Genomic DNA, 23,660 nt, shown 5'->3' on the forward strand with positions numbered 1-23,660 from the left:
ACGTCACGATGTGGGAAGGTTTGCATAACACTGCCCAAATGTTCACGCAAAGAAAGAAGGCGTAACTTTATTACCACCGCCACCGCCGCCATGTTGTGAAGACGCTGTGTGTTTTGTTGCGAAAGCAAAAATACTTTGTTTGGTCTTCCAAAAGAGGACACGACTAGAAATCAGTGGTTAAACTGTATTTACAACACTGTTCCAGAACAGTTCAAACCAAATATTCAGATGTGTGCAGCTCATGTTATGGAGGACTGTTTCCTGGGAGAGACTACAATGCTGGCTGTTCTGACTCACAGCCTGTAAGTACGTTTTCATATTTAGCCACTGATGATTCAAACGCGAGTTTTGAGCAGTGTAGAGTAGCGCTTGTTGTTTGTCGTTTCTCAGATCTCAAATGCAGACTTGGTTTTATGTTTACGCGGTGGGATGCAACGCAACGTGTAAAAAGACAGTATAAGTCATTATAATCCGTAATTATGTCCCCACTGGATGCAACAAATGCCTCTTTATAATGGGTTTTAATGTTTTTGTCTTGTCGCTCCGTGACACGGCATCACAATATGGCAAGGGGCGTAATATTTCCGTCACACGCTTGAGGTATTCGGCCAATCACAACGCACTGGATAGCTGGCCAATCAGAGCACACCTCGCTTTTCAGACCGATGAGCTTTGTAAAAATCTACGCGTTTCAGAAAGGCGGGGCATAGAGGAGAAACAATAATGTACAGTATGTGGAAAATAATGTGTTTTTTGAACCTTAAACCGCATAAACACATTTCATTACACCAAATACACAAAATAATGTTCTTTTTAGCAACATCATATGACCCCTTTAATCATCAAGGCAGTTAAGATTTTGCAGATGTTCCTTTAATAATAATAATAATAATAAAAAAGGTGCATGTAAAAGTTTTTTAATTAAATAATCAATATACTATTGAAGTAATAGTAATATATTGCCATTTATTTGCATTCTTATAAATACAAGTTTTATTGCATATAAGGTTTTTAAACTCTTTTCTGTTCTCTAAATCCCTGTATACAGCCTTGCAAAGTACTGTAAGTTATATTTTTTCCTTCAGTTATGTTAATTTTTGAGTTTAGATTCTTATTTAAGAAGAGGAGAGTGAAATCTATTACATATATGGGGACATACTGTACATACAGTAGTATACAAAGGGCACTATTTCTTGAAAATGACCCATGTTTTTTAGCTGGTTTTGTGTGGTTTACATGCATAAAAACAGACCACACCATGCATGCCTCAATGTTTCAGCATGACTTCATGAATTCAGCCATCTTTAAATTGATATTAGAGATAACAACCAACAGGTGGCGCAGTCTGTTGGTCTCATACGAAGGTGCAGCACTCTACCTAATGTGATCTGATAGGAAAGTGGAATTAGTGGCTGAATTTAGAGCCATGCAAGGCCTTGTTAGCGTATTTGTTGCAGCATACTTTCTAAAGGAATCAGCAATAGTGAAATATTCCAGGTTAAATGCAAGTTAAGCTCTATTGACAGGATCTGCGGCATTTACCACAGAAATGAATCAAACAAAAATTGTGTTTGCAGTAACACACTTAAAACATAAGTGTACGTTCAAGCTGTTTTTTTTTTTTGTGCTAACTTGTATTATTATGTTCAAATGCTGTCGATAGAGCTTAACTTGTATTTAACCCAGAATATTCCTCATTTTAATGCTGAAGTGTGTGATTTCACATCATGCCTTACTCTATAATTCCTACACAATTAGACTTGACAACTAATTTAATCTGGATCCAGTGGGCTGACACAGACCTTGGTCCAAAGCTGACACATGCTGTGATTTACCGCCAGCGGTCCGCAGGCCCAGACAGACAGCGGGCTTTTAGTGTATTAACACACATTAGCACGTACCTCAATACAGAGTCTTACTTCAGCCCTGAGCTGCCAACAGCACAAATTGAGCTGGATTTTTTGAAGCGATTGACCTGTCGATTCAGCAAGTGAATTATGGGTGATTTTATTACCTCACAGGCCTTTCAAACAATGCAGATACCATTTTGGTCTAGAAGAATTAGGCTAATCGAATGGCACCACTGGGGGCGTCAGGAAGACAAACGAATACAGAAATTTAAGCCAGGTCCCTTTCCGCATGGAAAAAGTGTCTAGAGACATCTGATAAGACCTTTAGCTCAAAAATAATGATCACCTCCGTTTTAAAGGCAGAGATTTGGAGAGACTTTCTCCATTTCTAAAATGAAGTCAATTATTCAGCCTTAAACCGACCATCTGGCCTGGGTCTTTCAGTTAAGCATGCGTTTGTACCGATGTCATCGGTATCCAATTAAGCTAGCCGGGGGAGACAGGTGCTCACTGCTGCTCTTTCGCTCCCTTGCTTCCCCATTACAGCGTAAAAAAGTCGGAGAGGAGGACGTCTCAGGTGGACTGACCTCCCGACCTGGTGAGGAAGGGGAACAGTGCTTTCATGAGCCCTAGAGCCCACAAGTACCTGTGGGTTTTGAATTGAGTGTGTGTGCGAGAGAGGAAGACTAAGAGAGGTAAAGAAATAGAGAGAGACAAATCACAAGGGAGGAAGAGAGAGAGAGAGAGAGAGAGAGAAAGAGGCCAATTCAGTGACTTTAGTTTTCCTATTTTTATATTTATGGGGTGCACACTTGCACATTTATCAGTATATTGTCACTTACACTTTTATATAGATTGCTAGTACCGTATTGACCCGAATATAAGACGATGTTTTTTTCTTGGAAATACATCTGAAAAAACGCGGTCGTCTTATATTCAGGGTCTAGACTTTGACATGTCAACAATACACCCACAACAATAGGTGGCGCCAAATACGCATAAAACGAGTGTGCCATGAAATACGTAATGTAATGCGTGTTGGAAAGATCGCCAGTAAAAACAAAAGAAAAAGAAAACATTACAGCTGTCAAATGTCAGTGGCCACATATACACTGAAATGATTTGTTAGTGACTACCGCATTTAAATGCATGAGAGAATACTCTATAATAGCCTATATTCGTTAGCTCCAGAATGCGATAATAACATCTAATGTCTAGTTGATAATTCATCTGCTGTTTCGTCAAATGTGATCTTGCAAGTTGCCATCATATCTTTAATAATATCTTTATCTTTCCTCCATGCAACACAAACACAACACGAGCCGTGATGTCCGATTTGTGACCAAATGACTCTTCTGAACCGATTCTTTGTAATGAGTTAGCCGTAAAAATTCATAAAACCATCTCAAAGTTAACGGTTTGAATCTGATTCACTGAATTATTCAGTGACGAGTTTACAAATGAACTGTGTGTCATTTTCCAGTTATGTCCGATTCTAAATGAACCTGGAGTCGTTACTGTGGTGTATAATTTGCGAGACATTGTTCAAATGACAATGTGTATAATTAGATATACGTAGACGCAACAAAATTTTGTTGTAATAAATTAAGTGAAATTAACTATATAATAATATCTTTTAATATTTGATTTAATTAATATTTTATTGATTAGTCTTGAGCATATGAGGTCCAGTGGCTCGAATGGGACTGAAAACGTAGATTTAAATTTAGGTATTGTGAAAACCCCTTAACTTTAAGTATGAGCAATAATATTAGGGATGCTTGCCTTAACAAACACCATTAATAATACTGAATGATGTTCTTTTGTCTGTGTCTTAACATTGAACCAATGATTATTTTATTATATATTATGCCCAGTGCAACAATAAAACAAGCAATGAGGTGCTTTTATGGCTAATTTAAGGTGTTATGTACAGCCCCGTTGTTTTCTTAGAGAAACAGGACGCATATAAAACCTTTGGCAATCGTAAAACTTTACTTTATTTTTGTAAAATTGGCAGCTTCCATGAGAGATCCTACAGTGGGTCTTAACAGGACCTGTGCACATGGTACATGGAGCATGAAGGGTGCAATTCTTGCACATGGAGTTCATCCATGGCCATAAAATCATATGGCGTGATAAATCCCCCTCTTCTGCAGCCTACATGCTTACTCAGTGCTTTTGATCACCCGTGGTCCAATTGTCCTTTCCTGCTCTCTCTCTCTTAGACTTGTTCTTTGTCTCTCTCTTTCTTTCTCCCGGGCCGTCTCCCCATCTGGAAGGATGGCAAACAACGGCCGGACCACCACCCCCCATCTGTCCCTCTGGCCAGAGTTTGTTGTGTAAACTCAGCACTGACCATGTAAACAGAGGGCAGCACGTCCGATGGTGGACGGCTGTCCAGATGAGCCCAGTGGAGACAGCTGTTGTGTGTTTACTGTTGAGAGCTTTTCCCTTCACTGCAGGGGCTTTTGTTTCCAAGCACAGCCCCTCCACCCAATCTTACTGGCCTTGATGCATGCATAGAGATTTTTTTGTGCTTTTTTTAAGTATTCTATTTGTGGTACTTGTTTATACTTTTGTATTTGATGCCCACAGTAGTGGCAGTATTGTGTGGAAACCAAGGGCAGAACGCTTTTAGATAGATAGATTGTGACTGAAGAATCCAAGAAAAGGCTCAAGGTTTAGACAAAGCCTCTAAAATGAGGTGAGACTGGAGGAAATTATCATAAAGAGTGTTTGTGACCTCGTACCTGCTCAAATAGATTTAGAATCTCAGACAGACTGATAGAATCAACAGCGGCATTCTGTATTCTGTAAACGCGAAGGACAAAATCAGCTATAAATATGGATGTCCAACTCTGTCAATCTTTTCTTACCTTCTTGCAAAGACAAAAAACAAATCCTATTCAGCAAGCTGTGAAGAACAACATTCAAACTAGAAACAGGAGATTCCAGCCGTGATTAAGCTTCAGCTGAACCATAACCTGGTGATTGTGTTGGACAACTGCGGCCCCGTGATGATGATCCAGGGTCGCGTTAGTGAGAGGATGGCATGTTTGAGGCGACGATCCAAAAGTCCAAAAAAATTAGATGATTCTTGGACACCTTCCTGCGCGTCTGGTCCTCTGGACGGTTAGTCAAACCATAACCGAGCAATTCATTAATGAGGACGCTGAGAGGAATTGGATTCACGCTTGAGCAAACAGCCAGCAAACACAACGACGCTCAGAGAGTATGACGCCGGCACATTTACATAATTTCGAGTTTGGGTTCGGGTATGGTAATAAAGAGTTATGATAAAAGTGTCATTAGGTCGTCGAGAAACGAGTGTGACGAATTCGCAAGCGTGAAGATTAATTCTCTGTCGCCTTCCTTGCCCCTAATATGCCACGAGACCTCTCGGAATGAGTTCAGCTTTTCTACGGGTAATATACCCGTCTAGCCATATTGTCTCCCAAAAGACAACATGCCGGTGTTTGTCTTTATTTACAGTATGACCTGCCGTCTCCGGTGTCCTCTCAGGTTATAGAATATATGATGTTTATGAGCTAGAAGAGATCGATAATTTAGCACGGAGAAAGAGATAGTGGTAATAGAAGCTCTGCTGTGAGGAAAATCCTTCAACGTGATATGTTGATTATTTTTTTATTGTTCCCATATTGTTTTTACGATAGAAAAACAATGAAAATGTTGGAAAGAACACCCAAATGTTCTTTCAAAAGACAAATCCTCCATGTCTGGAGGTACAGATGGTCTGAAAGTTGATGTAATTGCAATAAACATGTTCTGAGGGTCTCTCTTACGCAGCGCAGCAGTTCACTTTTTGCTACAGGCAAACTTGCCGTTTCATTTGAGGCGTCTCAGGATAAACCTCACAAAGTGTCTGATTCATGCAACCATATGCTTCAGATGCGATTCCTCCAAGACCTTGCATGCAGTTTTTTAATAGGCATGTTTATATCCCAAGGGCTGATTTCTGTTAAAACTGACAGATTTAAATTGGTTTCTTTTTGTTATATGAAACATAACGTCTAATTAAAACGGTCTTGGAAATGTTTTTTCAAGGACTATGGTGTTTTTCAAATAGCTATTTTTTTGTGTGTAGATTTTATTGTTTTACCCATGTCCCACATCCATAACCATTTTTTGTGTGAAAATATATATATATATACTTCAAATATAACCGTGCGTGGCATACTTTTAAAGGAAAACCAGTTTTGTCTATAATGTTTATGCTTCTTTATAGTTTATTTTTTATAAATTTATAGTTTTACCCATGTCCCACATCCAGACAACCATTTTATTTATTGTGTATAAGTAGTAGGGCTGTGCGATATTGAAAAAAAATGCGATATGCAATACCTTGTTAAAAAATGTGATATTCGATATGCGATACGATATTGCTTAAAGTGTGAAAAATCTATTTAAATTATATTTTAAAATATTTAAAAATGAAAATTATATAACCAATTTGTTTCACATTCTTTCTTGGAAAAGAAAGAATCACTACAACTTCTGAAAGTGACCAGCAGTGTTTTAGCAGTACATAAAAAGTAATGTCACAAATCAGAAAATGAAATTTAACATCAATGTGAACATACAAACAAAAAAATGAATGACACTAATTTCATATCATTGTGACTTTGCTTTCCATACACTTTAAGTACTTTCCGAAATCTACTGGAAATTTTCCACCTTTTTTCAACCCTATGTATAAGTAAATATATCTATTTACTTATAAATTTTCACACATTAAATACATATCTTTATCAATTGTCACTCAAATATAACTAATATAAGTTTTGTCTATAATGTTTATGGTTACATCAATCAACAGCTTATTTATTCAGCTTTCAGATGATGTATAAATCTCAATTTCAAAAAAATCGACCCTTGTGATTGGTTTAGTGGTCCACGGTCACATTTGTTGATTGAAAAAAAACAGAATTCTCCTATGATGCATATATATCCACTTTTGGACATTGTTAGAGAAAATATGTAAATTTGAAAACTGTGTTTATTTTCCAAGTGTCCACAGGGTCAAAAGTGCCACTGATTGGAGAAACACCCGCACATGCACTAATCCTTGTGTTACACCAGATTCACTACGACTTTTTCTGGCTTTTTCTTGTCCTCAGTTTCGCTCTACAGCCTTAAAAATCTAATGAAACAACAATGGCAAAAGAACAGCCATCATTCTCCTAAATAACACACATTGGTCCTTCTGTAGCAGTGCTGCAAATGTCTTCTGGCCAGTGAGCTGTTCCATTCGTCAGTGGAAATGGCCCTAAAGACTACATCCAATGTACATTCAAGTGCAGTTTATTCTTCTTGCAACAGGGACGCAATGACACTTCCAACATCCAATCCGATTATTAAAATGGCTCCTCAAGCCACTCGTGTGTGGCGTCTTTTTTTCCGATTACTGTCGTATCTAAGGCAGTAGCTCAGCAGCTGATGTCAAAGAATTCATTTTAAAAGCTTTGACCTTAACAGAATATGCCAGCAAATGGAGATTCGGCATCTCCAATGACATTTTCCCGGCTTAGATAATACAATGGCTATAAAACCTATTTGGAATCACCCCTCACGGTTGTGGATTAAGCTGCCCTGCTTGATGAATTTCCCGCCTTAAATCTATCCGAGGGAAATTTTCTTTGGAGCTTGTGCGGATGTTGTACTCTTTAGGGGAGACTTAGCTTGATCTGGTGACTTTTGACAGGATTTTGGAAGCGTTCACGACCCAACCATTTTTAAACTTTTGAAAATTGATGAGCTCAAATTTTGGATTCGAAAAAAACTAAACAAAGGTTTTAGGTAAAACTAAAATAGTTAACTTTTAATTGAAAGTCTATTTATATAATATGCAAATTGTGAATACAATAAAATGTTGTATTGATTGACTGCTCTGCCTCTGAACTATTTCACCCAAAATGATATCTATATTTATTTCCTCTATGATTTCTAGCATACTGGCTAGTTTATGTTTAAGGGTCAGTATCATTTGTCTGGTCTTGGTTTGTCTGCAGCATCATTCGAGCGTTGAGGCCTCTGAGCTCATTGAGTGACATTATTGAGTTTCGCTGTGGCTGTTTTTGACACGTGGTTTTATTGAAAAATCCTGAGACAGTTTTATCGAAAGGACGTCACTTTAAGAAGTGTCGAGATGGCCGTGCTGGAGAATCTATATCTAATAGGCCAACAAAGAGCAAACACAATTGAGAAAAATCAATGCCACTTTCACATCTGGTAAAACATTGGACATACCTAAAGCACTGCTGTCTGTAGGTTTTCATCAGAATGAAGAGTGCTTGAAATGTTGCCAGGCTTTCTTGAGGGATATTAATATACTGTTGGTGTTAACGCATTAATTAGCATTATTCTTTATTCTGATTAGTCTATTGTTGCGTTCTCTAGTCAGATATTTTTATAAAGTGACTGCTCAACTGAAGACTCTGTCAATCTTCTATCTATCTATCTATCTATCTATCTATCTATCTATCTATCTGTCTGTCTGTCTGTCTGTCTATCTGTCTATCGTTCTATTTATCAGTCATTCCATTATTCTATGGAACGTCTATGCTGTAAAAATTATTGTAATTTTAATGGTAAAAGACTGTAAAAATGCTGCGATTAAAAACTGTTAATTGGTTGGTGATCAGTTCTATTAAAATATTTCAGTGAAGTGATGTCTCAATCTTCTATCTAACTATCTATCTATCTATCTATCTATCTGTCTGTCTGTCTGTCTATCTATCGTTCTATCGTTCTATTTATCAGTCATTCCATTATTCTATGGAACGTCTATGCTGTAAAAATTATTGTAATTTTAATGGTAAAAGACTGTAAAAATGCTGCGATTAAAAACTGTTAATTGGTTAATGATCAGTTCTATTAAAATATTTCAGTGAAAAACTAAGATAAATTTAAGGGGCATTAGATTACTGTAAAATGTAGTTTTTGGAAGTTAAAAAGAACAAGTATCTTAAGCCCGATTCAGACGGTAATTGTTTCTCATATGGACATCTGTAAAAATAAATTTACATATCACCTCAGTGATAAAACTCATGGATTTGGATGGCGATTTATTCACAGTGGAGAAGTGAGTTCTGTGATCATACGCACACGGGAACGCGCTGCTCACGTGGCCAATCACATGATTGTCTGCTATAAATAAAATGAATTTTATTTACAAATTTATTCTTATCATTGTGTAAAATGTATTTAAAAATACTTATGTAAAATGTATTCTTATTATTCCAAGCATATTTTATAATATATAATCCTATTTATTATTTGATTATTTAAATCTCCTGTTTAAAAATAGGAAAATAGATGCGCTATAGTTGTATATAATTATGCACGATATAGTTATGTAGATATGTTTATAATACACATTTAAAAAATGTATTGCATACCTGCTGCTGCCATAATAAAGACCCATTTCGAATGTTTACGTGCTTTTCTTCTCTTTCTGCTCCCAGTCGCTGTGGTGGAGCAGTTATGAAGTATTGTTCTTTTAAATACTTTCCAGCATTTCAGAAATAAATATGTATGCAAATTACACCGAAGTACGATGTTACCTTACGGTGTTCAGGAGTGCTCAAAAAGGGTTTCAACACTGAATTTTGAATCGATTTCTTCTCGTAAACTCGGTGGATTCGAACGGCAATTAAATTACCACACGACCTTGGTGTCTGTCAAAAAACAGTAGGTAATTCGGCCGTAGGTAATTTTACGGGGGTGGTGAGAGATAAACACCAACATTCTGGATTCGGACGGGAATTAAATCACTGACTACCCCCTGTAAATGGTGAAAATCACGTACGTCCCCATGAGAAACAATTACCGTCCGAATAGGGCTTTAAATTACAGACAAAAAAAGTGAATTTGATGAAAAAAGTGAACTGACATGCCCACAATTCTCTGTGGCACTTCACCTTTGATATTTTTTTTTTTTAGTTGAGGACGGTTTCTTTTTAGTTTTATGTTACATCTTATGTTGTTAAATGCATGTTAATTGCATTATTGTAGTGTCATGTTACCATGATGAAATTTTTTGTTTTTGTGCACCTTCTATGTATTAGTATTTCATTAGTATTTGGTTTATAAAGGTACAAAACAGAATTTAGTACCAGTTAATGAAATACATTTATTTATTTTTTTACTGTAAATTTAAGTTAAATCCGTAAAACCTAAACATTACAACTGTTTTTTTTTTACAGTGAAGTTCTGGCAACCACAGCTGTTTTTCTGTTGGTATATATCTATCTATATCACCCTATACAAGATTCTTCAACATCACGTTGGGGTCCTTGGGTTTATTTTGTGGTAATAACTGGTTGGCTGTACCTTCATCATTTACTTATGCATACAGAGAGGAAGAGAGACTGCACTTTTTTGCAATTCAAATGACAGTGCTTTAGCTTAACAGGAAGTGGAGTGCTCTAGGGAAGCATCTTGTAAGTTTCAAACCAGCAGGAGTGGACTGACCGCCTGCTCCCGTTCATCCTTCCCTCTCAGAGAGAGATTAAGAGAATCCGAGTTTGAGTCTGAGAAAACCACGAGAGGGAGAAAAACCAAGTGCGTAGAGATGAAAAGCTTGAGCTTTTGTCTCGGGTCGGTAGGGAGTCCCCATCCAGCGGCGACGCGGCGCCTTCTCCGCCCAAGTGTGAATGTCACTTCACTCTACGTGGGGGCTCTCATAGCCGCAGAAAACGATGTGACGTGAAGGGAGGGGCGACGGTTTCAGCTGATAACCCTCAGGAGTGGCACATGAGACGGAGCAGCACAGCGAGCGGGTGGCAGCACAGATCCGCCTGTTAACTCGGTGGCTGTGGGGTCACGGCCGGCGGTGTCGCGTGGGGTGCCACAGGTGGGGTGCGGCTCGGTTGGCACTGATGAAAGAGAAGCGTAATAGATCTGCTCCCTTCCCCCAAGCCCTGTCCCAAAGCCACCTGAGCAAGTTTAACATCCCTCCGCTCTCCTCCCCTCTTCAAAACCCCTACTGCGCCCTCCGTTTCATCTGCCTCCATCTGAGCGAAAGGAAATTTCAGCAGGAATTAGACTCGTGTGAGAGAGTGTGTGTATATAAATTGGATCCAAAAGTTTTAAATTGTTCTCTGGGTTCATTTGTTAGTATGCTGGTTGAGTGTTGAAGAATAATATCCATTTTCTTGAATAACTATTTTGAAGGGAATATAAATGGTATATTCTATTCATAGATATGTGTAAATAGCAATATGTGTGTGCACACTAAAAAATGTTTCGAACTCGAAGTAAAGTTTTGGAGTACATTTAAAATGAAAATACTGTTTCAGTCTTTCTAATTGAAAATGTAAAGTTTAATTCAGTGTTACTTGCCGTTTCTTTACAATCAATTGTGAAATTTACTAGCAATTTCAGAGTGAAAATAATAATTTTAGTGCATTATATATATATATATTCGGTGTGTGTGTTTAATTCAGTGTTACTTGCCATTTCTTTACAATCAATTGTGAAATTTACTAGCAATTTCAGGGTGAAAATAGTTATTTAATGCATTATATATATTCAGTGTGTGTGTGTGTGTGTGTGTATATATATATATAAAACTACAATTTATAATTTATTATTACGTTATATATTTATGTATACCGATCTTTATTTATTGTTATTTATTATTTAACGGTTCCGAAACTGAACCTGCATTTCTGGCTTGTTTTTCATGAAAATACAACACAAAAATTAGTGCAATTATAAATGTCATCCTGACAAAGCACACATATCAACACAAGAGCTTGCTGTTTATCCCATGTGCAGAAATTTGACTTACAATGTCCCCAGTTGCCCACTGGCCCATTAGGAGTCCATCAAACCGATGTGTAAAAACAGCCCCCTCCACCCATCCCCTCATGCTATCATGAATCCCCCTCACGGGCCGCTCCCCGCCCTGGCACGGACCCTCTTTGGGTATGTGGTGAAATTCAATCAGATGCCTAATTACATCTTAACACAGGTTCCTCGCAGCTGGCTCCTATTCCCCTGCTTCTGATTAAGGGGATTAGAAAAATGAAATTTAGCAGCGGATTTGCATACTGCCACTGAGAGGGAGCCGCCAGCACATGTCTCAGGACGCTGTTGGGATGTCTCGCCCGGCCAACCGTCGATCCATGTTTTTTCTTTCTCTCTCCGCCCCTGTAATCCTTCAAATGAGCCATAGGTTAAAAAATAGTTGCTGTCTCGCCCTGCACAGTCAGTGCTTGTGGATTTTTAGTGTTTGTGATTATACAAACCCTCTTTTGTGTTATTGGGATTAGTGTGGGTTTTATCATTGTTTATTGCTGTGTTATAGTTTGATAACTTAAAGAAGCTTTAGTGTTATTACAGACCCTGTTTTTTTGGATGGAAATGTAATTTCTCATACTTTTGGATTTTATTTTGCAGTAGCATATTGCAATTAATCTTTATGATGGCAATTACTCCTAAAATTTGCAATATATATATATATATATATATATATAGAGAGAGAGAGAGAGAGAGAGAGAGAGAGAGAGGGATAAGTTTCTGCTGATGGTTGTTTGGACCCCATTGAATAATTAACCCAAAAATGAAAATTCTGTTAATTATTTACTCACCCTCATGTCATCAAATATGTCATATGTAGTAAACCAAGTATGGTTTGCTTTTTTTTCTGTGAAACATAATATATTTTGAGAATATATTCTTAATGAAATCTTCTTAATGAAAGCGAGGTCGTCGCCAGACAGCGTCGGCGCTATGTATTCCAGCTCACTCGGGGTATTTGCATTATGGATGTATGTGTATTTACTTACCCCAATTAGCCGCTCCATGCGCTAAAGGAGCCATTTTGGATGTTAATTTGAAAACAAACGGCATCAATCATTCACATTTTGCTTTTTGAAGAAGGGCGGTAATTAGTCCCAATGAAACTCTATGATTGCCTGTTTAAGGTTGAGGTAAAGCTCGGGTCGTCTGGTGAATGTGAGGCGGCGCTGCCCTCTATCGGTCGGAATAAGGAACCGCTGTTGGTTATTGTGTTCTGTGGCTGCTTGAAGTAGTGAGATGTAGTTGTTTTGACTATTCAAATAAAAACTGGTAATTGTTTAATTTAATCGAACTACGTGTGAGATATATTAAAAAAAATCCCTTTTCAGCACCAGTCATTGTATCAGATGGTAATTTCATGGTATTTTACATATTTTACAGGTCAAAATGCACCTAAATCCCGAAAATAGCACACAGAACAAAACGTTCCTCCCCATTGCTAACAGAATCTCTGCAGAAATTAATTCTGAGCAGTGAACGGAAATCCTTTGTTGTAAAATCGACTCTAAGTGAGATGCTGCCATCTACTGTTTCAGAGGCGAATTACAACTGCAGAATGTAGTAACGCTAAAGAACCTCACTGACCCTCTACTCTGTATGATTGACTGGGAAGTTTTTCAGAGAGCACGCTGTCATTGAAAATGCCTTGGAGAGCATGATCCTTTGAGGAACCCAAGGTATTTTGATTCAAAGAGAGCTTTTTGAAGAGCCATTTGCAATTGAAAGGCTGTTATTGTGTTCTGTGGCTGCTTGAAATAGTGAGATGTAGTTGTTTTGACTATTCAAATAAAAACTGGTAATTGTTTAATTTAATCGAACTACGTGTGAGATATATAAAAAAAATCCCTTTTCAGCACCAGTCATTGTATCAGATGGTAATTTCATGGTATTTTACATATTTTACAGGTCAAAATGCACCTAAATCCCAAAAATAGCACACAGAACAAAACGTTCCTCCCCATTGCTAACAGAATCTCTGCAGAAATTAATTCTGAGCAGTGAACGGAAATCCTTTGTTGTAAAATCGACTCTAAGTGAGATGCTGCCATCTACTGTTTCAGAGGCGAATTACAACTGCAGAATGTAGTAACGCTAAAGAACCTCACTGACCCTCTACTCTGTATGATTGACTGGGAAGTTTTTCAGAGAGCACGCGGTCATTGAAAATGCCTTGGAGAGCATGATCCTTTGAGGAACCCAAGGCATTTTTATTCAAAGAGAGCTTTTTGAAGAGCCATTTGCAATTGAAAGGCTCTACTGGGAGCGAAAGGTTCACTGAAGTGTATTTTTCAGCCATATCTAAAGATTCAGAGAGTTAAAAGAGATCTCTCCTGCTCTCTGTGACAGTGGATATATAGATATAAGTCTGACAAAATAATGATTCCTTTTGACTAGGCTCATTTAAAACTACAATGCATTTATTTTTTTCTAAACAGCTGCTGTTGCCTCGAACACTGGCACTTTTTAGTAATGCATCCCACACCACACAGGAGTCGGGAGTCCTTCAGTGCTGTGCATAAAATCCATAATATGTGCAAAAGTAATACTTACTAAGAAAGTTTGGTATTTTGAGTTTTTTTCTTCTGTGGCGTTGTTATACTGCTTACAGCATCAACACTGCCATCTGCTGGTCAGAACACTTGTAGCCCAATGTACAGTAGTTTTACTTATTATTTTGATTATTATTTCGGTTCTACTTAAGTTTTGCTGAATTTTTTTTAAATTAAAACCAATGCATTTTTAATTAAAGGCAGTACAACAAATATTATGAGGAATAATAAATACATCATATCAATTCTATAATAATATTTGGTTACACATTATTTTAAGTGTCCTTGTTACAGTGTAATTATACATTTAAGTACTGAGTAATATTAAGTAACTACATGTACTTACTATATGGTTAGGGTTAGGATTAGGGTTTGGTTTAGGGTTACTTGCATGTAATTATGCATAATTAAGTGTTATTATAATAGTAAGTACATGTAACATGTAACAAGGACACCTTAAAGTAAAGTGTTACATAATATTTTTTGTTACATTAATGAGAGACTTTTCTTTCATTATAAAACAGGGGAGAAAATGAGCTTTTTCAAAATTTTCCTAATAGTAGACTTTTTTTTTCTTGAGGTAAAATGTGAATATAATAAAGATTCTTCAATAATACAATGAAATAAATATTTTTTCCCCACAATATCGCCCCCTGATGGTCATCATGATCTTATATAAAGCAAATTAAGCTGATAAATATTAAAATCTTTAAATAAATAATTTACAATAAATGTATTTTCTTTATTATTGTGATTAGTTTTAGCAAGTAAATTAAATCTCACATGAATGCAAATATACCCAGAGGAAAAGAGAGAGAGAGAGAGAGAGTATTAGCTGTAAATCTGTTCAGCTTCCTGTAGATGCAGACGTGCGTCCTCCAGCTGTAATTACTCTTACCCAGCACAGAGCAGTGAAGAGAGATGCTAACAAAACAAAATCCGTTGTGCGGGCCGCTCATGCAGCGAAGGCAGTAGTAAATCTGCCCCTGCACAGCGCAGTCTCTCGTTGGGCTCTGGCTCTATTATATAAGACAGCAGGCGAGGCAGGATTCATTCCAGCAGGAGAGGAAGAGTTTTACACTTCTTCTGCCTCATCACTTTATTCCGGGCGAGTCATCAGTCTCAAATCCGCCATGTTTCACACTCTCTATTTTCAAACCTCTGAAAGAGCGATAGTAGTTGTTTGTGGATGAGGGTGTTTCGGCATAGACTTTGAGTAGTTATGGCATATTCTAACCAGCCAATCTCTGAGCCGTTGGTGGAGCTAACTGGTATTGATTAAAGTTGTAATTGTGAATGTTGACTGTACAATAGTTTTTTTTTTTTTTTTGCACTTTTGTTGATGAACTACAGTGATAATGTGTGTTACATAACTTGTTTATGAGTTGACAAGCTTGGGTGACCAAATTACATTTCCCTTATTTCCTTGTGGCAGCACAAGATTGCTAATATGCACAAAGCAAAAGTTTCTTTTTTAAATTTTTTTTATGAAAAATATTTTCTGTCCTCAAAAGTCTTTCTGAAAACAGGAATGAACTCTTTAAAGTCCCATGATACGTGGAGTCCAGGTCATCAAGTTCTTACCCTCTACTTTTACAGATTGTAAGAAAAGGAAAAGGTGACTCTTTGTCTCTAAATGAAGAAGAAAGGCTTTGTGTATAGGGCAAACTATAAAACAGCTCCTGATAAGCTAACAAGCCTCATGATTACAGCGCTCACCTCATGAGTAATGGCTGCTGTTTGCCTGGTCTTGCATGCATTAACCTTCAGCCCACATCAGCTGTTAATTGATTCAGGCTCTCTGGATCTGTTTCAGCCGCTCTGAGGGAGGGATGCAGCTGATTGATTGGGGGGACAGAGCTGGTAACGTGGGCTCCCCGGGGCATATCGGGTCATATTGGCGGGCCCTTTCCTGTTAAACACTCCTTAATAACAGTTTCTAGACTATTTGCTCACTTTTACAACTTTTAGAATGATGTAATTTCTGATTTTTTAAAAATGAGAGTATCCTCTAGATCTCTAAAATTTGGGAACGTTTTCATATTTGCAGATGAAAGAAAATAAACACATACTTTATGCATAAACTGTTTATTGTAACAAAGTTTGCACTATGAAACTTTGGCTTTAACTTTGTTGTTATATTGCACTTTTTTATCCAACCATGTCCACCATGTCCTCCTAAAGTAAATTTTGCTAATTGTTTTTAATAATATCATACAAATTTCTAAACAGGATAGAACATTTTATCAGCATTCAGAACATGATTTAACATTTCATCATGATTTCTGAAGGATCATGTGACACTGAAAATTGGAATAATGATGCTGAAAATTCAACTTTGCTTCGCTGGAATAAATTACAGTTTAAAATATATTTAAATAGAAAACAGTTGTGCTAAATTATAATAATATTTCACAATATTACTTGTTCTCATTGTATTTTGAGCAGCCTTTTTAACCCTCTTTTGACTTTGTTATAATGTCGTACAAATTTCATTCAAACATTTTGTAGATTCAAATCAAATACTGTAAGACCTTAAAATATTGGAGAATTCATTAAATCCATTGCTAATACTTACTGATGTTGATGCTGTTAATTGTTTAACTAGAAATGATGTCACTTCCTGCAGCATGATGCCATTTGTTAGTTAAAAAATGGAGGATGATTTTGAGAATATAGCGAACACAAACTGATTATCATTACAACAGTAAAATAAAAACTAAAAACAAAAATTGCATGGCAAAAATAGAATTGCACTATTTTATGTATGTGTGTATATTTCAATTTTTGGTTCTCTGGTTAAAACCATTTTCTGTAATAAGATCATACATTTGGTGAAGCCTCATATATATTTTTTACAGCTCAGATGATGGATTGTAAAAGAAGGTGCGAGCAGAGGAAGAGATTGAAGGACGGCGGAGATTTCCAATTCGCTCCTTGTGTGTGTGTGTGTGTGTGTTGGCAATTGAGCGTCTCTAAATCACAATCGTGGACAAGGTCAACTGAAGAATAACTCGATGGCTTTTGTAGGGAGGCCACGGCCCGCTGCTGTTTCACTTAATGCTTCCAGCCTTACAAGACACATTTTACATCTAAAATAGGTGACATCCTGCCAAAAAAACACTGAACAGTTTCACGCTCATAATTCAGTTTATGAATTCATTCACTTCAGATCACCTTGTTTAAAGGGACGTCTAATTCCCTTCACTCGTAAATTCTCATATTATAGATATCTTATCCTGTTTAAATGGTTTTTAAAAGGTTTTTGGCCAAGTCTATATATATTATTGTTATGAAATATTTCTGTATTGTGTACATAAATTGTTATGCTGTTTTATTCTCTGTTGACCATTTTAATAAATGCGTTACGGTTTCTCTTTTCATCTTCGTAGGCAGGTCTGTTCTAAGAGTTGCTGTATTACTTGCAAATGGCATTATAATGGTAATGTGGCATCTATGGTAACAAAGTAGGCCGCAGGGTCCTTGGCTTCCTCATAAAAGTAATTACATGGTAGGAGTAATCATTAAAGTTTCATCAAAGCAGGGCTTCATCAGCCGCTAATGTAAGCTCATTTACGGTTTCCACATATTTTCAAGCTATCAATAAATGAAGAAAGGGCTTAGAGCATCAGTCTAAAGGATCTAAAAGGCATTTGAAGGTGTTGATGTCCATCTCCATTCATTGCACTTGATCAAAGGAACAAGCTGAACATCACCTAAATTGATTTTTATCACACTTCGTCAAGCAGATGTAATCATGTGGTTTAGTGTTTATCCAGAAGCACAGAACGTTCCCCTAATAATAAGTATATGATTCCTGTTTGGTTAGTTTCTTTGTGTGCAGAGGGTTTTTTTTTTTTTTGGAAGACAGCGTAATGAGAACGTATGCAGAATGTTCTCTAGTGGTTAATTAATGATGTTCCCAGAACCAATAGATGAAGCTATGAGCAGCACTTTTTCATTTAAATGGTGTATGTCTGCATATATGTATGTGCATGGAAGACTCAAAGTACTATAAGGAAAAGCTCACTCAAACGCACATGTATGTACACATGTTTGTGTGTGAACAGGAGTGTATGGACAGGTGTGTGCCGTCTCTGGCAGTGGGTGGTGCTGTTTGATGCCTGTGTGGAGCTTGATAGACATGCTTGAGTTGCACAGACAGCTACATGAGAGCATGCTGGGAATACAAAAGGCAGTGTTATGCTGACCTTAAATCATGTCAAGCGCCAGTCACTAGTGTAATATAATGAGATATTTGCAAACATATATACACTACCATTCAGAAAATTTGGAGTCGGCAAAATTTTGAAAGAAGTCTCTTATGATCACAAATGCTACATTTATTTAATTAAAAATACAGTAAAAACAGTAATATTATGAAATATTATTGCAATTTAAAATAACTTTTGCTTGTTGTCATTTTTTACTCCAGTCTTCAGTGTCACATGATCCTTCAGCAGGGCTCCAGACTGCGACCAAATTTTTTCTGCCGGTGCGACAAATTTTTGTGACCGCGTTGTCCAACTCATAAGCGCTGCCATTTCTGTTGCAATCGCACCGCGACGCAAATAAACTTGTCCGAGCTCAGAACAGCTTTAAGCCTCGTACACACCGGAACGATTATCGCGCGCGCTTATCGCCGACGTTTTTCGACGCATCTTTTGTGTTCATACCCAAGCGATTTTCGGTGGCGATGAGCCGAGTGAACGTGCAAATTCACTCCCTGACATTAGATGGCGCTTAATGAAAAACAGAAATACCCCGGTACACATCGAATCCTATTTGATCTGCAATTCCTCTCCATAACAACTCCCTCTTATCGAGATTTTTGTAGTCGCTGTGCCGTTTTTTTACCGTAAATTTTACGGATTTTTTTTTACAGTGCATTATCAATGTTGGAAACCATTGTGCTGCCTTGTAGTTTTATGGAAACCATTTGAAAAGCTATTTTGAATTTATGAAGTTCAAAAGAACAGCATTTATTTGAAATAGAAATCTTTTAACACTGCAAAAAGTCCTTACGTTCACATTTGATCAATTGAATGCATCTTTGCTGGAAAGAAAATACAAAAAAAAAATTAAATAAATAATGGTAACAAATAAATAAAAAAATTTTACTGACCCCAAACTTGAAATGGTAGTGTATGTTGCTTGCATTTTTTTTATTTGTATTTATTTATTTTATTGATCGTATTACATATCAGTAATAAATAAATTAAAAGTCAAAATATGCTAAAATAGAAAACAGTTGTTTTATATAGTAATAATATAATACAATATTCCTGTTTTTACTGTAAATGCAGCCTAGGTGAGCATAAGAGACATCGTACCGACCCCAAACTTGATGTTGTTAGAAAATGTAAATATTGCAAATATTTTTATATATTAAAATATATAAAAAATCACATCACAATTCAGAAGTAGGAAGTTCCCAGGAGGACTGTAAAGAGCATTACTGTATGAGCCTCTCTCACATCAGAGAAGCTTGTCGCCTGACAAGAGCTGCCTTAATGGAACGTTTGCCACTTGTTAGCTTGAATCGACTTTCTCTCTTATACACACACTCTCTCTCACGCTCTCTCTCTCGCTCCGTTGCCGTGGCTGCAGGACTCAGCCATCCACTTTTGATTTATCTGCTGTTTTCATATCAACAGAAGCTTCTCCCTGGTGCCTCAGATGAGGAGTAGCAGTGTGCCGATATCTCTCTGACACCTGGCCATGCCGTTCAGCGACAACTCTCGTCTCCTGTGTCCAAATTGGATTTCAGATGGAGCTAGAGCGCGTCTAGAGAGCCGCTCGGCTGGGGTGGTAGTAAATATTCTGGAGTGACTGGGTGGGATGAAAAGATCAATATTGTGCTGCTGAACCTGGGATTTCTTGTCTCATCTTCTTCTGGCGTTAAAGTAGCAGCGTGCAGTTTGTAGCGACTCCTCTGAAGGGTTCAGGAGCGTCTTGGCTGGAGATACAGCTGGATGTGATGTGATGTGAAGCTGCGTGTGGATCTTTCTCTCTGGAGACGTACTGGAATGAGGGCAGGGCTGGTGTTACCTATCACCCTCCTGCTGCTGGGGGTCTGGACGGCGCTCGGGTTTGGCTGGGATGGGGACAAGCCAGGGCGAAAAAAGGGTGGGTGGAGATGGAAAGGGGACAGGTCTCGTAAGTAACCGTCCTGCTCTTAATCACTTCCTTTTCTTCTTCAGCACACAAGGATGTCTTGAGTCCCACGCACATTTTGGAGCGTTCCTGTGGCCTGTTTTTGCAGGATTTGTCTTTTTGCTTTACTATTGCATACAAAGTACATTTTAAAATCCCTGAATTAATGTTAGATATTATTGAAGTTTATTTCACAGATTTTCCTATAATTTAATTGAACGAATGGCATTGCAAAACTGTGGTGAACCGTCTCGCTCTGTTTGTATTTTCATTGGCAGAGTACACTATCAAAAATATGTTTTGATGTTGCAAATAAAACAAATTATTAGAGTACTTCTTACAAGAAAATACTATTTCAGTCTTTGTACTTTTAATTTTACATTGAATTCAGTGTGTTACTTGCTGTTTTTTGTAATTGTGCAGGTTAGAAGATTTTGAGTGAAAATTATTTCTGCATCTTTTTTTTTTTTATGATTTAACAAAGTAACTGCCAATGTAGTGTCAAAATGTAGACTACCTTTTTAAAGTTTTGGGTTTGGTAAGATTTTTAAAATACTTTTGAAATAAGCTTTTTATGCTTACCGGGCCTGCATTTATTTGGTCAAAAACACAGTAAAAACCATAATATTATGAAATATTAGTACAACTTAAAATAACTGTTTTCTATTTTAATATATTTCGAAACATAATTTATTCTTGTGATGCAAAGCTGAATTTTCAGCAGCATTACTCCAGGCTTCAGGATCACATGATCCTTCAGAAATCATTCTAATATCCTTATTTGATGCTCAAGTATTATTTCTTATTATTAGCAATGTTGAAAACAGTGCTGCTTAATATTTTTTTTGAAACTGACATATTTTATTATATATATATATTTAAGGGACTTTTAGGATTATTTGGTGAGAATAACATTCAGAAGAACAGAATTTATTTGAAATAGAAATCTTTTGTAACAATCTAAATGTCTTTTCTGTCACTTTTGATCAATTTAATGTGCCCTTGCTGAATACAAGTATACAAATGTCTTCTTTTTCTTCTGAATATTCTGTTTCACTAAAAAGTATTCAAGTAAAATGGGTTGTGAATGGCAATTCACTCTGACTGTATTCAGCTTGACAAATAAGGTATTACACTCATTGAAGGTTTTATGACAGATCATCAGTACAGAACCAAACAGAGCAGTCTGTTGTCTATATTCTCCTCCTGCTCTTGTGAGTGATCAGTGATGAGCAGCGTGTGAGAGCCCAGTAAAAGCATGCACACTTAAGACGTCCATTAGTGATGTTTAGATGCAAGTGCAGGGGATAGAAGGCCTGTACTTATCATCAGAACTCTATCAACTCTTAGGATTGTCAGTAGACTTTTTGCGGTGACATTGATTGACTGCCAAAAAGTGTGTTTAGTGATTGCTGATCTGACTCTCAGCCTCTTCTAGAGATACTCTAGCAGATGGCATTTTAATATTAGAAGTTGAACTTATTGCATGCATAAATATTCAGTTATTTCAGCGTTTCATTCAACAGCATTACACATATTGGTCCTGTTATGAATTCGTGCGTGGACCAAATGTTCTCTGGTCAGTGTTACTGGCTTGCATACGCGTGTTAGCCGGAGGCTTCATAAATCATGTGCTGGTTACTGTCTTTGTGGCTCAATGTGGTTTGAGTTGTTTGAGTTTCAGCATTGGGCTTCCATGTGGTTTCACACTTGCGACCATCTGTTTCTTGACCTTTTCTCTCTGTGAACTATGATGGTGTGAAAGCAGAGTCAGGTGCTCGTTCATTCACAGGTGCACGCTAGAGGAGTTTTATCGTCAGTTTTACTTAGTTGTACTTGGTTCACTTAGAGTATCATTTGCTGTTTTAACAGACCAGGAGGTCAAGGAGGTTTCGTTTAAGATTTTCTTCCTTATGTTGCAAAATAACAAGCATCTGTTGGCCAAATTTCAACAAGACAGATGGTACTTTAAAAAAAAACTTTTTCCAGTTTTTATGAACTTTACAAAATGCATTATTTGTGTCCACTATCCTGTGTAGATTTGGAAAATGTAAAGCATAAAACAAGATTCTATACAGATATTTTAATATTATGTAACATAATTAGAGATTAAACTTTGTAAAGTGGCACGGGTCATGATAAAGTGTTTTTCCCATTCATTTTCTCCATACGGATTTCTCAACTATGAATCACATTTCAATCTTTGAATGAAGTACTTTTAATTAGTGCTGTCAAACGATTAATCGCGATTAATTGCATCCGAAATAAAAGTTTTTGTTTACATAATATATCTTTTAATATAGTACTTCAGTGGTAATATAAAACTAAATGTTTATATTATAAATGTGTGTGTTGAAAGAGTAGGCAGGCCGACTTGATTAAAACACAAGACTGTCAAAATAAAAGCTTGACATCAACAGAACATGAAAACATAAAACTGAGACACAGCACCCTCAGTGGTCACTGAATGCTCATAACTGTTACAACCCTTCAAATAAAGATCTTACAGAACAGTGGCAGAAAAATTACTAACTGAAAATGAAATACTGTATGATATTACAGAAGAAAACATCATATGTGTGAAATTTATCAGTGGCGTTCCTCTGGGATCTATCCTCGGCCCATTTTCATTTTGATTTACCACAGTGTTGTTTTCTACTTTATAAGCCGACTCTCTTTTACTAATGGCTACACTACAGCAGAGAGCTTTTGAAAATAAAATGAGCATCCTTCCATTACCTATCAGCGTTCAGGAAGTGGTATCTGATGTGCGGTCTAATGATGCTCGCTCATAAAACGTCCATTTAGTCGCACATGCTCTATGCTGCAATTACATGCATGAGCACAGCTCACCTTTAAAAGCGATAACGTCAGCCGTGCTCACCAGCTGGGCAGGTCGCTGTCATAACCTGTAAGTAAACTCAAATGCATTGTTAACCAGATGAACACAAACAAACACAATTCTAGCTTGTGTTTTATACAAGGACAAACAGAAAGCGAAAAGAGGACGAGGTGCTTTGGGAAAGTTGAGTGGACGTGATAAATAAAACAAACATGCTGTCAGGTCTTGTTGAGACAACAGAGTGAATATTTGGTCCTTCTGCTAGAGTGTTCTGTCTAAAGCGAGGTGTATTTTTTTTTCCCTCGGTGGCTGTTGTATAAATGTGTCATTTCAGTTATGCTGAAGAACAACATTAACTCACCGAATGAAGCAACGGACACGATTATGTTTGTGAAAGCTCAAGGAATGTGTTTGCTAAAGAGAGTGAGGATA

General features: G+C 37.1%; 1 protein-coding gene across 1 annotated transcript in view; it reads left to right on the top strand.

Annotated features, from left to right (window-relative positions):
• The window catches only part of LOC107745216 (roundabout homolog 1-like), a 270,426-nt gene that overhangs the window by 28,553 nt on the left and 218,213 nt on the right, over positions 1-23,660 (top strand). The gene's annotated exons all lie outside the window — the stretch shown is intronic.

This window comes from Sinocyclocheilus rhinocerous, unplaced genomic scaffold (genome assembly GCF_001515625.1).
Source record: "Sinocyclocheilus rhinocerous isolate Xijiao unplaced genomic scaffold, SAMN03320098_v1.1 scaffold257, whole genome shotgun sequence".
NCBI classification, from domain to species: Eukaryota; Metazoa; Chordata; class Actinopteri; order Cypriniformes; family Cyprinidae; genus Sinocyclocheilus; species Sinocyclocheilus rhinocerous.